The following is a 5,174-nucleotide window of genomic DNA, read 5'->3' as shown; positions in this document are numbered from 1 at the left end:
GGTTTACTGGTCCGGCTGCCGTCGCTGGAAAATAACAGGAGGTGTGGGTGAGTAGAGGAATGGCCTGACCAGCGATGAAGTAGGGTGGGGCGGTGCGGCCTGTGCGGTAGCACAGCTGGCCACGGGAGGTGGGAGCAGGCAGTCCCACCGGAGCTGGTTTGGGCGGCTGGAGCAAGAAGATCAGATATTGAAGAAGCAGCATGGCCGTTGGATTAACATCCAACGGTCACAGCTGCAAGAATCGTTTGTGGACTAGGTTGACAAAGCCAAAGTACACGTCAACCTAGTAGACCCACAAGTCAGCCTCCAAATATATCCCAAACAGCATACAACCCAAAATTTCTAGCCGGATTCAAATTAATTTTAAATCTAAATATACCTTAATTTAAATTCAATGAAATTTTACCCGCACAAAAACAATGAAATTTAAAATATCAAAATCCGAAAGAAAACAGTATTTGGGAACTAATTGCCTGTTTGCTGTATTTTTTTCATTTTACAGGCCATTTATTATTACTTATAGCCCATTTCTTATTACTTATAGCCCATTTTCTGGGCAAAATGCATCCCTCCTTGTCTTGAAAGATTTCCGGCCCAGCAGGGCATAGAAAAGCAAGTAGGCCTACGTTGGTTATTCTGCAAAAAACAAAATAGCTGGCTAGCCATTTTTCAGAAAGGAAAAAAACAAACTGGGCTGGTCATGTGCTAAACATATGATATAAAAGCCTGGGCTAGACGGGCCACGGGTCCCGCACAACCCAGTTGATACCCTTCTCTGTCCCGAAAAAACAAAATTACTGCGCGTTCTGCTGGATCCCTACTGTCATCCTCACCATGTACAGTCATCTCCTTATTCCTCTCGGTTGTTGACCATGTTGACAACACCGGAGGGCGGCGCCAGGGCGAGCGCAGAGGACGATGGTGAGTCCTCGTACGGGAATGAACAGGAGCCGGGGAAGATCACAACCAGCTGTGGGAGGTGGGAGCAGGCGGTCCCGCCGGTGCTGGTTTGGCTTTGGCGGCTCGAGGAGGAAGAGATTGAAGAAACGCGACAAACGTTGAATGTCAATCGAACGGTCAAGGTTGGCACAATCGTTTTTTGACTAAGCGGACACCAAGTAGCATACTTTTTTTTATATATAGGAAGAAAACTGCGAGGAAAATGCATTCGTCTGCCGTCCTCCTCATAGGGAACGTTCGCCACATAAGTGACTAGCACCCTTGGTTTTCAACCGAGAGGTCTTGGGTTCGAGTCCAAGGAACTCTCAATTTTGTCCTCCTTCCTTCCTCGCAAAAAAGGGAAAGAAAATCAAAGACTTGGGAAGGCGTACAGAACAAGCTAGTGTACCAGTAAAGAGACATTGCCAAGTTTTAGAAAAAAGAAAGACGTGCTCCTGTAGCTTGTTCGAATCCAAACCTAGACTATGACTATATATCGTGCTATGCTACTCTGCAAGTAATGAAACTGACATATCCAACATTCGCTTCTCCTCTTCTCTACTTACTCTGCATAGCATCAGAAGCTCTGGCCGCAACAACCATGTCCGCTGGCTGCTCGTCCACCTGCTCTTCAGCAGGTAACAACCAGATATGCGCCAAGTCGCCACCTGTACCATCGCCTGTGGGTCTCATCACACCCTCGTCGGCACGCGCACAGCAGCCGATTGCTCATCGCAACCCGCTGCCATTGGTGTGGTGCCACTGCTGCAAATCACGCAGAGTTATCCGCCGCGTCTCAACCACAATCTGCAACCCTGGCCGAGTCTTCTACAAATGCCCGAATCATGGGGTAATAATATGTTTAAGTGTTGTTCTGCTGCTTTTAGTTGCTGATTTTTTTAATAGTTTGGTTGATGATCTTCCAATTTGATTCGTGCAGAAAAGGGAAGATTCATGTGATTTGTATTTCTAGGAAGTTGCTAATGCGGGGGAATGCAACTACGCTGATTATTTGGTTAGCCGAGGAATCCCAATACCAGCAGGTTGGGGTGTTGGACAAGTAACTGAAGGAATGGCAGAAGAGGAAGATGCAGAGCAGAAGGTTAAAGATGCAGTTCCTCTGATCATGGCCAAGCAATAGCTGCTGAACGGCCTTGACAGCAATGAGGAGATGAAAGAGCTTGTGAAGATAATGGGCAAAATTGATGTGCTCTGTAGGATGATTGTCTCTTTATTTGCGGTGTATGTAGCACTCGTGATGTATTCAGTGGCTACGACATGAGCACTTTGCTGAAACTAGTAATGAATGAAACCTGTGTAGCAGGCTGGGCGTAGTGTTGTGAACATCTAATGATTTCTATTAACAGAAATCAGGGGGTATCCCCTTTTGCTCATATAAATAAATAGATAGCAGAGGCCCTATCGGGTCAGCTTTGTTCTCATTTGAAGACGTCGAGCAAATTGCAGTCCAACAGCAAACTATGTCATCAAATTCAAGTTTCACAGCCAAATATGAGTACAACTAAACAACAATGTCATCATGTTTTAGTTGTCATACAATCACCAAACACAAATCAGCATACATAACAAGTGATGTTCTCACAGCAAAATACTAAACAACATGTTCATCAGGTTTCAGTTGTCATACCAAACACAATTTCACATAGTAGATAAAAAAACGTCTTCTAATAGGCAAATACGACAAAAGCAATGTAATCATCATCCGCAGCAGCAGCGTCAACATCTTTGCCATGTGTATGAGTCTGAATCGTAATTCCCCACGGTGTCATCTTCTTCTTCGTCCTCAACATCCTCGAACATTGGCTTCTTCTTGATCAACTCTTGCATGTCCACAGCACGACAGGCAATCTTTTTGCCGGCGTCATTGACGTGATGGTTCTCAAAGATATTAGGAACATCTGTGTTATCTTGTACATCAAGAGGAGTGTAAGCATCATCTTGTTGTGCAACTTCATTAAACGAATTCCTCTACTCAAACCATTGCAATACTTTCCAGTCATCGCTACGTGCAAGTGTGTCTTCCAAGAAAAATATCTGTGTTGCTTGATTTGCCAAAATAAAAGGCTCGTTGGTCTGGTACGCCGCCTTGACATTGATGGATTTGAAATAATCATCAGCTCTGGGTTTTGCGATCCTGGAAAATAGGTTATATCAACAACAGCACAACAGAACCACACACCCATGATCCTCGAAACTGGAGATATACTACAACTGAACAATGTCTGTTATGTTAGCATACATTTCAGTTGTCTCTTTGTCATACATATCCATGCTCATGATGGCACTGTTTTGTGTCTTCCTGCCTTCGTCTCGTGCAAGGGTGTTGTAGCGCACATCTCCAACAACGCAAGATTCATAATGTCTTACCCGAGTATTAGGACCCATTGCTAGTGAGTAAAGGGCATCATCAACTGCCTGCCCATCCTCCCGCATCTTCTTAACCTATGGTTAGAAAATAGACAAGCTGATCATCTTATGTGCTCAATATATTAAAAATACTGATAGTGCACTTCAAAAGCTTACATGGTTCTTGAACCATTTCGCAAATCCTGCCATAACCAGTTTGTCAATGTTTCTTGGATTTTGCGGCAGTACCTCCTCTTTGTACATACTGCACAACATAGTGAATGCGTCAAACATCTAAATATATAAGAATGTGCTGCAAGTTTAGTAGATTACGATGTATAAGCTACAGTACTGCACTTACTTGATATAAGGTAGTATCTCAGGACAGTTATTCAACACATACCAAACCATTTTGTCCAAATCTTTAGGTTTGTCCTCTAGTCGACTCTTCCCTGTAAGTCAAACAGAATAATCGAAAACATTGAGCCCGGGATTGTCTTCACCCACCTCTTTGCTAAGCTGATCAGCTGTTTCAATGTATTTTGAGCAGAATGTCAATGCTTCTGTAGCAATGTAGGCCTCTGCAATGGAACCCTCGGGTCTAGCTCTGTTCCTAACATAGCCCTTGAAAGTGCCTAGTCGCCTTTCAATAGGGTACATCCAGCCATACTGTACTGGACCTCTAAGTAGTGCCTCATCAGGTAGATGAACAGCCAAATGCACCATCACATCAAAGAAGGCTGGAGGATATATCTTCTCAAGGTCGCATAGGATAGTTGGTATCTTGTCTGTAAGACGCTCCAAAGCATCTATCCTGATATTTCTACTGCAGAGTTCCCTGAAGAATTGTCCAAACTCTGCAACTGCACTGTATAAGTTAGGGCGGCCCAATCCTCTAAGGATAACAGGTAAAACCCTTTGAAGTAGGACATGGCAGTCATGAGTTTTCAACCCTTGTACCTTGTTTCCATCTGCACTGACTCTCCTTCCAGGGTTGGAAGCAAATCCATGTGGGAATCTCACACGTGACAGGACCTTGCAGAATTCTTTTCTTTTTACCTTGTCCAAGACGTACACAGCTGGTGCCATATCCCGTGGTTTACCTTAATCTTGCACCTGCAAATCCTTTCTGATACCCAGGTGTGTCAGATCAATCCTAGATTTTAAGGTATCTTTCATCTTGCCTTCAATGTTAAGAAGTGTGCCGATAATGCTGTCACATATATTTTTCTCGATGTGCATCACATCAAGATTATGCCGCCGATCCAAATCTTTCCAATACTCCAAGTCCCACAAAGTGGACCTGCGGGTAAACAATAATCTCTCTTCTACCGTGCCATGCTTCCTTTCCCCGCTACCATTACCAGGATGGTTTCCTGGTGTAATATGCCTGACCTTCTCTAATTCCACTTGCAACTCATCGGCCGTGAGCCTCTTTGGCGCATCACGGTTTTCATGCTTGGCATTGAACACATGTCTCCGGTATTTTCTAGGATGTGGCTTGTCCTTGGCAAGGAAACGGCAGTGTCTAATGTAACAGATCTTGCTAAGTATTGCGTATGACATCAGATTCCTGTCATAGCGAACACATGCATTGTAACCATGTGTCGTTCGCCCTGACATAGTGCCCAAAGCCGAATAATCATGGATGCACCAAATTACAACAACACGCAGAAAGAAATCAGCTGGTGTGCTGTTATATAGGTCTCGAGTGAGAACACCCTTCCATAGCTATTGAAGTTCCTCCACAAGAGGCTCCATGAACAAATCAAAATCCTTTCCAGGACTTTTTGGACCTGGGATGAGCAAGGCCATCATGTAGTTTGATTCTTTGGTGCAGACATTTGGAGGCATGTTGTAAGGGATAA

This window comes from Triticum aestivum, chromosome 7B (assembly GCF_018294505.1).
Source record: "Triticum aestivum cultivar Chinese Spring chromosome 7B, IWGSC CS RefSeq v2.1, whole genome shotgun sequence".
NCBI lineage: Eukaryota > Viridiplantae > Streptophyta > Magnoliopsida > Poales > Poaceae > Triticum > Triticum aestivum.
The sequence above is the reverse complement of the archived record's forward strand: the minus strand, read 5'-3'. Positions refer to the sequence as shown.